General features: G+C 37.5%; 1 protein-coding gene across 3 annotated transcripts in view; it reads right to left on the bottom strand.

Moving 5' to 3' along the window:
- The window catches only part of LOC131935513 (uncharacterized), a 37,425-nt gene extending 25,731 nt beyond the window's left edge, over positions 1-11,694 (bottom strand). Inside the window, exon 1 of one of the 3 annotated variants that reach the window (XM_059291929.1) lies at positions 11,678-11,694. The gene's annotated coding sequence lies outside the window, so the exon portion shown is untranslated. Of the gene's footprint in view, positions 1-171; positions 258-10,993; positions 11,012-11,677 lie in introns of those variants that run through there. The other 2 variants (XM_059291928.1, XM_059291926.1) reach the window with 2 other exon arrangements.
- Between the last annotated feature and the right edge of the window lie 1,186 nt (positions 11,695-12,880).

The following is a 12,880-nucleotide window of genomic DNA, read 5'->3' on the forward strand; positions in this document are numbered from 1 at the left end:
AATGAAAAATAAAAAATTTTAGTCTGTTTTTCCAAAGTAATTTAGTTTAAAAATATATACGGTTAATATATATATCATTCCATTGTTTGTTTTGATTTTGTATAAATACGGGGAAAAAACATCGTTTTATTACAAAACTAATACATATAAAGCGCATTCTTGTCTTTTTACCTTAGGGATCCGCCCAAGTTTCCGTGTAAGACAATATCCGAGTGTATGGACTCGTATCCCCGCCTGACACGACACGGCACTGTGGTAATGGGACGTCACGAAAGACGATCGTTATGCCGAGGTTTCTCTTACGTACGCGGGCGTGCATGTCTGTGAGAGGGGGAGGGGGGTACACGAGCGAGCGAGAGACATACAGTGATTTATGTAACGGTGAATCGATGCACAACTCTGTATTTTGTCTGCAACCTCTCTCATTTGGATGTGTAATTGATTTATTTTAGCTCGCTCTTGTATTGTGTAATTGTTCCTATTTTAGCTCTCTCATGTGGATGTTACCTATGTAGTTCTATATCAACTTTTCAGCGATTTCCGATTCCCGGAAGTGGATATTTTCATATTTTTTATTTTTTAAAGCCTATAACTAAAATACTGTTTCAGATAAATAAATGAAATTTCACATGGAACAGATCTAATTCTCCGCATTCTGTCATATTTTGAGTAATTTCCGTAGACCGAAAGTAGTAATTTTCGCTATTTCCGAAATCTCAAAAACAAAAAACGCTTTTGAATTTATAAAGTAATAATAATATTCCGCACTATTATACACATATTGTTTAGCATTCACTTGATGCGTAATTCTTTTTTATCTACGATATTCTATTCTATTTTTAAATTGTTAAGTAATTAAAATGGATTAAACATCATGTCTTTATCCCGAGCTGCCATGACCCGTAGTGTTAATTAAGAATATTCGAGAAAGTTTAGGGGAGATCACTCCCGGTTTATTTATTATTATACTAGTACATTTGACATACCCCAGTAGTCAATACTGCATATAATAAAGTAGAAATGTTTTATTATCTGCGGCCATAAAGACAAATTTAAACGTCACAAATTTTAGATTAGGCGGGGGATTAGAATGAAATTAAAGATTACAGGCAAATGTTGGATGTTATTAGCAATTTGAGGTGGCAAACTTTACATAGAAAACAAATTAACTGATAAAAAAGATTATCAGATTATCTATGAATTATGTAGTGACTAGACGAATAGTTTGGAAATGTGTCATGTGATTAATATATATATATATATATATATATATATATATATATATATATATATATATATATATATATATATATATATATATATATATATATATTATATAGGATAGTAGTCATGAGGTGATTTATCCAGCTAGGGTAGGGGTCATGTGGTGACTATATATAGTTAAGATAGGGTTGTAATGTGACCATAACAATAACTAGAATAGCGGTCATTTAGTGACCATATATAGCTAGGATAAGGCTTATAATGTGACTATAACAATAACGTGTTTGTCTGCTCGTTTTATAGCCAAGCTATTATAATCGATATTGTGAATCCTGAGAAAGAAAGACAGATTCACTTCAATTATCTAATTCATAGCCGAAGTCATTGTGGCTAAGAAGGGGAATTAAGCTAGGTCGATGTGTTGAAAATCTACTGCGCGCAAGACAACGAATTCAGTGCACAGAAAATCAATATCCTAACGATGAAGGAACTTGTTGAGAAATTGCAATAGTGACCGGAAATAGTTCAGATGACACGAAAAATCACTTTTAGATAGGTTAATGAAAGTGATATCAATCACAACTGCTTCCGCTTGGCTGACTTAAATAATATATTCTTTTTTTTTGGAGACGTCTATATACTTTATAGATGTGAATTAAGTAATTTAAAAATTAAACAATAATTCTCGTAGGATTGTAACAAAAAAACGAATATATTAATATATTAAAGTTGTATTGGTATTCGTTTTACTTTACTATATTTTATCACTTTATTCATTATGGGAAAAATGTGTTGTATAGCGAAATGAAAGGGAAAAAAATAAAACAGATATAAAACTTTAGAATTTAATTAAATTTGCTTTATGTGTATTGTAACAGGCAAATATAGTTGAAATTTTAGTTTAAATATTGAATACATTTACAGAAGAGTGCGATGTGAGTGACAAACTTTGGTACCTGTAGATGAAAGGTAGACAAACTTTTGTACCTGGCGATGACAGGTAGACAAACTTTGGCACCTGTAGATGACAGGTAGACAAACTTTGGCACCTGTAGATAACAGGTAGACACTTTATAAGCAGCAGTCTTTGATTCCGTTCCCACGCCTATGTTCTACCAAACACTGTGAGAAATGTTTGATGTGAGATCAACAGGATCTACACAACCATGTCAACGAGGCTAAAAAACGTTTCCAGCAACGGCTGCGTACAATGACGCCCTACCCCTTTCTTTGTGCACAATTTCCAGCATTTGAACAATTATTTTAATCAATACCTGAACAATTCGTTTTATTTTTACAACAGAACTGTCGTCGTTTGTCAACATTTGTAGAAACAGGACGCAGCTCTGGGTTTGTTAATGTCAACAAAAAGTTCGTTCTTCGTCGTCTTTAGTTTGTGCTAGTAAGTCTGTGTCAGTTGGTGCTTGTTGATGGGTTGTTTGCTTGATTACATCTCGTTATAGGTGGTAGGGAAGGAAGGGATTTTTTCTTGATTACATCCTCATTACAGGTGGTAATGAAGGAATGGATTTGTGCTCGATTACATCTCAGAAGAGGTGGTAGGGAAGGAAGATATTTGTGCTCGATTACATCTTATTACATATGATAGGGGTGGATGGATTTTCGCTTGATTACATCTCATTACAAGTGGTAAGAAAGAATGTAAGGGGTTTTTGCTCGATTACATCTGACTACAGGTGGTAGGGGATGAAGATATTTTCGCTCGATTACATCTCACTGCAGGCGGTAGGGAGATGTAATGAGAATTTAGCTAAATTACAATTTAGTTTGAGGTGGTAGAGGCGGCAGATACTTTTAGTTGTTTCACTTTATACGTAGGTAGAGTCGGCACAGTTATGCTGGTTTTACTTTACACGAGGTTGTGGGGTAGGCGGACAATTCTGCTCATGTCATTCAAAACCTGTGTGTTCAAAGCTTAGTTATCTAACTTAATCTTACAACGATTTAACATTGATGACAAAGAATATACAATTCTATTTCAAACAAGGACAGATCTGTTAGCTTGAATAAATTACTTCCTTATTCATAACTGTTGAAGCAAATAGATGGGTCCCACCAATGGCACAGAGAACGCGTTCTTTTTACAACAGACACGTTGAACTGAAATCATTCAAGCTAAACAAAAACCAATCCCTAGCTTAAAAGCTCTGCTCGTCTGTTCCTGTTTTTAGTACACGTTTTTTCGCACGTTTTCTTTAACTTGCTTTCTCTGTCTTTCCAATCAAATCTTGCGATCGAAATTTCTGGCACTTCCCAGTTAGCTAGCGCGCTGAAATTTTCAGGGAAGCTTTCTTTTGGATGACCATAGAATATTCAATTGTTATTATTACTAAATTGATCAATGGAAACATTTTATTGAGCATTTTAGACCGCTATATAATCTATATATATAATTCTCCTCTGCGAGCCATTAGAAAACAAGCTGCAAGCGCCTCCTTACAGTCCCCTCTCTTTCTCTCTACCACCCCACCCCACCCCCACATTGTCTGCTGAGCTGTGGTCACGTTAATGTTTACAAACCATACAGCCAGGTTTAGTGACGGCTATTAGGGGCAGATAATTTAGTTTAAAACCGACTTTAAACTTACAGGAGGTAACTAAGAGGAGGCTGCTTTCACGGGGGGGGGGGGGAATTAGGGGAAAGGAGGGGGGTTAGTGTTTTAAAGCAAATATTTTCAGTGGCAGCATTGGTACTGTCGAATTCACAAATTATGAATTACTGAAAAGTAGAAAATAAATCAACTAAATAGCGGCGTATGATACGCCGCGGGTCGGCTCGTTGTAGTAAAAACGTGGGGAAAAAGGGACATAACCCAGTAACTGTAATTTGTGTACAAACAACCGTAACAACTGGTGGCCAGTATGGGGGAGACGATATGGTCGAGTGGTTGGGCACACGATTGCTATCCCACTCGACACGGGTTCAAATGTGTTCTAATCAGTAACGTATTCACACAACGCGTTTTTTACGAGTTGTCTTTTTACAAGCTGTCTTTTTACGAGTTGTCTTCGTTTACCCAAAAAAAAAGTGAAAAGATAAAATCGATAGCAAGATTTTAATGCAAACAAACAGACAAAGACTAAAAAGTAGAAAATAATAATCATTAAAAAAGTTTTAAAAAAAACACGTTTTCTGATTGAACTAAAAAGTAGAAAATAAATACTATACATCACAATAATGCAAGCGATCACTCTACTATAAGCGATGAAAAACGTGGGGCGCCGTGATTTTCTTACAGTTTCTAATACTGTTGACTCTCTACAAGCTCCCTAATAAAAGTAAATAGTATTATCTAATCAATAGTAATATAACTTTTACTTCGGCGCCCCACGTTTTTCATCGCTTATAGTAGAGTGATCGCTTGCATTATTGTGATGTATAGTATTTATTTTCTACTTTTTAGTTCAATCAGAAAACGCGGGTTTTTTAAAACTTTTTTAATGATTATTATTGTGGATTGTTAGTATAGGAGATCTATTGTGGTTAACCTCCACTAAACTAAGCTGAGGTTTTACATCACAACACCTGCGCACAAAAAGCGGAACTGTGGCGGATGACGCTTTCACGTTTAAAAATGGCGACGCTTATGATTATGATAAGTACCTATACAAATGAAAATATTCCGCTATTACACTCGGAAATTACTGCTAATACTGTTGTAAATAAACATATGGTCTTTGATTTAGTAAAAAAACGACTAACATTATTGTTTTTTTTCTTTACATTTATTTGTGTGGGACGGCATGGTCGGACGATAGAGCACGCGAATACTAGTTCGAATGTCTCGTGTTCGGATCCGAGTTTGTTCAACAAAGACGTACCTGGATGCACCAAGTTCAGATGGATGTCTGACTTACATTATGGAATTTAAACGCTGTTGGGCATAATGTTGGAAATATACCGAGGTGAACTCTACTTCCTCTGGGCCACGTATTACTGAATCCGAAATAGTATATTTTGTGTATTTTTTATTTCTCCCCAAGGATAGTCTGGTGTTTACGCTATTGACGATGTTGTCACTAAAAAAGAGCGGTTGTTTAAAAAATTCAGACGAGCAGCTCTCTCTCTCTCTCTGCTGCCGATGTCGCGGATAACAGTACAGTGTGAGACAAGTGGTGTGAGCATCTTGCAATGTTTACCATCACCATGGCGATGAGCTGTGTTCAAGGTGTGCTGGCAAAGCTTGGTTACCTGCTTGAGATGTATGTCGCTTCGTACGTCATCAATGTGCACCCTAACATCACCAGCCAATTGATTTCTTTACCTCTCGGTGTGCGGATGCTGAAAGGTTATGTGAATTGATCGTTCTTCTTGAATACTGTCTTGTCGCATCCAGAAGGTTAGAATGGTTGTAACAAGAATGTCACACCAACCTTAGTAATTATTCAAGCAGGGTCGTCATAGTAATCGCACTCTAATGTTTGAAGCAGGATTTAATGCTTGTAACAGTAAATTTATATCAATCTTAGTTGTTTTTTAAACCAATAATAATTTAGAAATGTGGAGGGGGTTGTAATATCCATCAACCTGATTTACTCCGATACCAAACGTAAAAATCATTTAGGCCACAACCAGTCGGGTTAATAAACAAACAATAAATCGATACTTTGAAATTTTTTCCATTTGAAAATGAATAAGTTTCAATAACAATGACACAAGATAGATCTATTGCTATCTAGACGTTTTAGTGTCATTGAATTTCCTTCCCTTTTAGAAAGGCATAGCAGCAACACGCGACATGTATCATAATATACATGATTCATTGACTAATCTCAGACAAAACATTTCAATGACAAATGGTAATATAGCAGGAACAAATAACTCTGGAAAAATGACTTCATGGAATTCTCAGAAACAAAATATCTCAGGACAAAAACAACCATGGACAAAATATTCTAGACAAAATACCTCACTGCAAAAAATATAAGGACAAAATATCAAAGAGAAACTATCTCATGGCAAAAAATTTGTTATCTAGGGTGATTTTTTTTAAAAGCCTAAAACAAGGTCATTCTTTTGTCAAAAAACATTAAAAAAAATTTTTTAACATTTTAATTTATTTTTAATTGCAATTAATAATAAAGTATACACGGTTTTAAATAAATGTATTAATTAGATACACTTTTGATCAGTTTTTTTTCAGGAAATATCTTCGGAATAGAGGGGGAGGGGGGGGGGAGACCCCTTCCCTGAAGAACGTCTACCATCCCGCTCCCCGAAAGAAATAAAATTTATATTAAAAAAAATATTTTTACCAGTGTCTGCCCCCCCCCCCCCTTCCGGGTACAATTAATCCGCCCAACCCCGCCACCCCACAGCTGAAATTGTCCAGTCCAGTCCCGCCCCCCCCCCCCCCCCCCCCGAAAAAAAAGTATGAAAGAAACACGGTTTCGATTGACAGCGTTGATTGGCTTGGCCAGTTATGAGTTAGTTATGCTACATTAGATGGACAAAGCTAGATTGGATTACTCATCGATCCTGAAATGGAAGGATAATGTGGTTTACCTATTAATGCAATGAATCTCAGCTTATACTTACAAAACTAGATAAAAAGGCTGGCTCTTCATGTAATGGAAGGATAACGTGCTTTGCCTATTAATGCAATAAATCTCAGCTTATACGGACTGAACTAGACAAAAAGGATCTCTCGTCAGGTAAAGGTAGGATAATAAAGAAAACATTCACTGTGTGTGTTTGTGTGTGTTCTGGAACATTTGGTTTTAAAAGGTTTGGTGCGACACGCTCTTCTTCAGTCTAACATGTTTCTAGTGGTGTGCTTCATGTGTAATATTAAGCGGGTGGGAGGGGGTATTTTGTTATATTGTCGAGGGGGCTGGCATTGTTTGTTATATTGTTAAGAGGGCTGGAGGTATTTTGTTATATTGCTGAGGTGCCTGGGGAAGGGGTGTTTTGTTACATGTTGTAGGAGTGAGGTGGTATCAAGTGTTTTATTCTGATTATGCAACTCTTCAGCTACTTCAAAAGGTAGGACACTATAAAGCACAAAATAGGTCAAGTATACAGTATTAGAATATATTTTTTTACCTTGATGAGAATAGCAATATTTAATTAAAAATCTACAGTTTGTGTATTAATTACTAGTATCGTGTTTTGATTTGATTACGTGTGTGAACAGATGTTGCTAGAAATGTTTTATATTAAGGTGAAACGCCTTGGCAGCCGATCCTACATAATTCTCAATGACACTGCTTTTGCCATAGGTATGAAAGTCTACAAAACTGTGGCATTGTGTTATTTAGGGGAGCGGCGTGGATGTAAACACGTAAAATTTTGTGTTACATGCAATGAAAACTTCTTACATGTGTAAATAGCAACAAGGTGATAGGCTCTACTGACAATATTGGTTCAGAAGCGTCCAATTTTTTGTGTAATATAATATGTAATATCGATTACATTTTTAATGAAATACAGCGAGAGCCCTGCTAATGTTGAAGGGGGTTCTCTGTATCTACCAGTGCTAGGTAACATGAGACAAGATAGTGGACAGATTACATGCAGCGGTAAAATGGCGCCTTTGTGTTCGTACTCAGACAATAAAATAAATAGTTTCAAGCATTTAATCAGAGCCTAGCATAGTGGATGTTACAGTATGTTAATTAAATGGATCTCTCAGGTGCCTGTAAAATGTAAGGCTTCCTCAGTTACCTGTAATATGTAAGGCTTCCTCAGTTACCTGTAATATGTAAGGCTTCAACAGTTACCTGTAATATGTAAGGCTTCAACAGTTACCTGTAATATGTAAGGCTTCAACAGTTACCTGTAATATGTAAGGCTTCGACAGTTACCTGTAATATGTAAGGCTTCGACAGTTACCTGTAATATGTAAGGCTTCAACAGTTACCTGTAATATGTAAGGCTTCGACAGTTACCTGTAATATGTAAGGCTTCCTCAGTTACCTGTAATATGTAAGGCTTCCTCAGTTACCTGTAATATGTAAGGCTTCCTCAGTTACCTGTAAAATGTAAGGCTTCAACAGTTAGCTGTAATATGTAAGGCTTCCTCAGTTACCTGTAATATGTAAGGCTTCCTCAGTTACCTGTAATATGTAAGGCTTCCATAGTTACCTGTAATATGTAAGGCTTCAACAGTTACCTGTAATCTGGTTTTCTTAATTTTCTGTGTTCTCAATAGCTGTATCAAAGACCTTTAGTTTTCTTATGCATTCCCTAGTTGAGCTTAGCGACGGTCAAGTAAGCAATGTCTGATATAAAACTATTAGGATGTTAATCCGCTCAACGGTTACCCTCTTAAGACAGCCTAAGGTGACCCTCTTAAGTCAGCTTACGGTGACCCTTTTAATGACAGGTAGACAAACTTTGGCTCTATTTTAGTCAAACAATAGTCCTTGTTGTGCTTATGGGGCTAGCGGTCAGATCCTTCGGGGTTCAGAGGTCACGCCAGCCTGCGTCTTCCTTGCACAAGTTGTGATAGTGGTCTGTCATGAAAGCTCTATTTTAGTATTGCTGATTGGCAGAAGTGGTTACACGTCTGACTTGATGCATGGAAGGCGAGGCGAATTGGTGCCGTGTGGAATGGTAGGTTCGGATCCCGTTGGGTTCTGACTGTTCTGTCTTTACTTGGACTATATTCTGCACCTTTGTCTACCCTTGGCGTTGAAATATCACTTTCTGTTTACATTGCTATTTCTCTTAAGTCAGCCAACGGTGACCCTCTTAAGACGGCTCACAGTGATTTCATCGATTCTTGCATGTTAACCTACCTTGAGCTCATCGCGACTGATGTGTGACACTAAAACAGGCAATTCGCATTTTATCAAGGAGTTTAGTATACATTATTGTAACAGTTGTTTAATGGACCCTATTCTGAACTAATTTACTAAGATTAAAAAAAAAAAAAACTTAAGAAACAAACTCAGTAAATAGGGTACATTCATAATTAGAGGGATATAGAACACTGCAGGAGGGGGGTGGGGGTTTAATGAGGAGTGGAGAAGGAAGGGAGAGGTAAAGAGGAGAAGAGAGAGAGAGAGAGAGGGAGAGAGAGAGAAGGAAGTAGGGTACTGTATTATGGAAGGAGTAGATTCGTTACAGTTGTAAATATTCTGAACAAAATTATCGTTTTGCTACTTGATTCAGTGAGTTCTTGAAGTTCATCTTGAACATGGAAGGTCCTAAACCATACAATTTACGTCAGTCTCTAGTGTTACAGGGTTCAGAGAATTCAGACACAAACACAGGGTTCAGTGAGACTTGACGCTAACACAGGGTTCAGTGAGTTCAGACGTGAGGCGAACACAACCCAGGCGGGTCACTACTGTACGGGTCACTACTGTACGGGTCACTACTGTACGGGTCACTACTGTACGGGTCACTACTGTACGGGTCAAGGCGCGGGGGGGGGGATGATTTAGCGGATTGTAAATCATGCATAAGCTGATGTCTGCATATGGTGCATTGTGTAAATAATTAATGCTAGAGCTTCAGATGATTTTCTGCTTATCACGTGCACGAGGTGTGAGACCATAATAATATATACTTAAATAAACATATATATATATATATATATATATATATATATATATATATATATATATATATATATATATATATAAAGATCCAATAGATTTATACAATAGACCAAACCTACCATGATGAGTTATTTAAGGAGGTAATTTGGGTGCGTACCGACTCACTGATGTGTACATGACTTAAGTATAAAGAACATCCCTGAGTTAATTCAGCTCTGATGGGTACCTGCCTTAAGTCTCTATGACATAACTGAGACCACACAGCTCTAAAAGATACGCGACGACTGTCGCAGTAAGTTAACTAGCAGGACTTCAAATGGCAGCGTCTAAGTCTCACAGTTTGCCCACACAGACATTCATGTTTCAACACCATTGGTGCATGTATTGATACAATTTGTGACAAGGTGTAACCCCCCCCCCCCCCCCCCCCCACTGCTTATCTCGTTCTGTGACACAACGCCGACACGATCTCAGACTTCAAGGGGTAGAACGATTTAGTTTACACATATCACAATACATATGACAATACATATCACAACACATATCACAATTCATATCACATACGTTAACTAATATAGGCTGCGGAGGTTGCACGGTGCTTGTAATTTAATATCTGCGGTTTAAAATTTAATCCATTGCCTTTTGTAGTGATATACTCGCGTGCATACGCCCCATCAAGGTAAACATCACGTGATAACATCCCATTAAGTCACTGCTCACCGAAAAAAAAATTATTGAAGACTTTCATGTTGTTTAGATCCGCTTAATACACATACTCTGACACAGAGGCGTAGAAGGGGGGGGGGGGGGGCGGGGGGGTGCGGACCGCACCGGGTGACACCATTTAGGGGGGTGACACCAAGGCAAAAAATAGCTAAATATATAGAGAAAAATGATAATTCAACTAATTAAGTGTTTAATTCGAGTGTTAAATAGTATTTTAAGAGGTGCAAATCGAAAGTTTGAGGGGGGGTGCAAATCTAAAATTGAAAGTTTGTCCCGGGAAGTGTCGCTACGCCTCTGGGGGATGGCACCATTAAGCGCCGCACCGGGTAACACCCGACCTCGCTACACCACTGCTCTCACACCAAATACTTACTGCGCATCTGCTGATAACAGCCTCACACATCCTGAAACCACCTTAAAACCACCTTAAATGCCAACTCTACGTAATTATACAGAAATTATTTGTACAATTCTCACTTTACATAAAACCTAACTAAATTATATTTCTTACCGTATCCCAAAGTGGATCGATTATAAAAACCTGGTTATACATAAGAAATGTGTTTAATACAGTCTCACCACACCAGATGTAAGCAGCCTAGCTCTAACTAACGACACCTATTTATAGCCACTTCATTATATCGCAAACAAATAAACAAACACCGCAAACAGGTTTAAACACATTCGTACATCATCCAAAATTAACATATCGATCTTTGTTGAAGGGCTAACCTTTTAAATAACAGCCGTCATTGTAATCATTGTCTATAGTCTATGCTAATGTATGTGTTCAGGTGTTTTAATTAACAGAGTAGGCCTATAGAGCAAGGGCTGTAATCGTGGACAGAATCAAACGAGATTTTGACAGTTTTCGACGTTGTAAAACACAGTTAGATCACGCCAGTAATTGTTCATTAGCTATTTGTTAGGTCATTAGCTATTTTAATCTTATGCGCCAGTTATTGTACATTAGCTGTGTGTTAGGACATTAGCTATTTTAATCTTATGTGTCAGTTATTGTACATTAGCTATTTGTTTGGTCATTAGATTTTTTAAATCTCTTGCCCCAGCTATTGTACATTTGCTATCGGTTAAGTCATTAGCTATTTTAATCTCGCACTACAGATCAACCTTGTATGTAGATAAGTTTTAAACCTAATTTAATCTCGTATAAAATAACCGTAAACATAAATACCTTATACTGAATACACGAGAATCCTTTGAAAACGAAGTTGTAAAACAGTGACGGTCTTAAGGTACAGTTTAGTATGAACTGACCTGCTGGTACTAGCTGTGTAGCCCGGACACGGTGTTACAATGGACGAAAAAAAAAACAAATCTCCAATCTCTAATGATGCCCGCGTTGTTAGTTACGGTTGGAATACTTAATTAAGCTGGGTGGGGGGGGGGGGGGGGGAGTAATAGAGTGAGTGGGTGAGGGTCGGAGCAGAATGTATTTCTCCGCATATTCAACAACACATACGTAGAAATGGCTCAAGCCTGATGAATTGTCTTACTTCGCAACAGATATATTCAACTTTTTTTTTTTAGAAAGACAGCCGCTAACCACGATGAGAAAAATCTAGGTGGAAATTTTAACTTGGCTGTAATTTATACGGCGCGGCTGTACCATAGGTGGTACATACATTTCTAATATATAAGAAAGTCTACAAATGGGGTTATGGATGGAGTGGCCTAGCGGTAGAGAGCTGGACTGCTCATCCATTAGTCTTGAGTTCGAATCCAGGCCCAAGTCAGTAGAGTCAACTCACGCTAGGGTAAGTAAAGGCAGCTGGACATAGTACTAACCACACAACCCCTTCATACGCCGAGATCACTGTACTTCACTTTACTTACATTTTGGATTTTCTTATTCAATAATTCCTACCTTTTGTTGGGTTTCAGTAACTCTTCATACGCCGTTTACCGAACGCCATCTGCTGCATGATGTATCGCAACTGTATTTACACAAAATCAGGACACAAACTTTCCAATTTGTGTAAGAAAAAAAGCTTTTAGAATTTTAAACTGTTTTATCCCGCGCAGGAATTGAGTGAACCGACTATTGCCGTATTTTGAAAACATTTTATGTGTGTAATTATAAAAAAAATTAATTAAAATGGAACCACTGGCCTACCATATAAAGGTGGTTGGCCTGAATGTGAACGTAAATACATAAACAGATTGTATAGGATAAACAGGTTGTAACACTAGCTATCACGTGTCTCACCTTCATCCAAATTCGGAGCTTCAGTCAACCAACTGGTTGCTAGTGGTCAGTGGCGGCAGTAGGTCTGGTGACACCCACTGCGGAAAACTCCACCCTTCCACTTCTAATGCTAAAATTACAAGGTAATTTAGTGTAACACACCCATCCTCAATTAATGTTAAAATTACT

This window comes from Physella acuta, unplaced genomic scaffold (assembly GCF_028476545.2).
Source record: "Physella acuta isolate Inbredline_101_S28 unplaced genomic scaffold, ASM2847654v3 ptg000146l, whole genome shotgun sequence".
Lineage (NCBI taxonomy): Eukaryota > Metazoa > Mollusca > Gastropoda > Physidae > Physella > Physella acuta.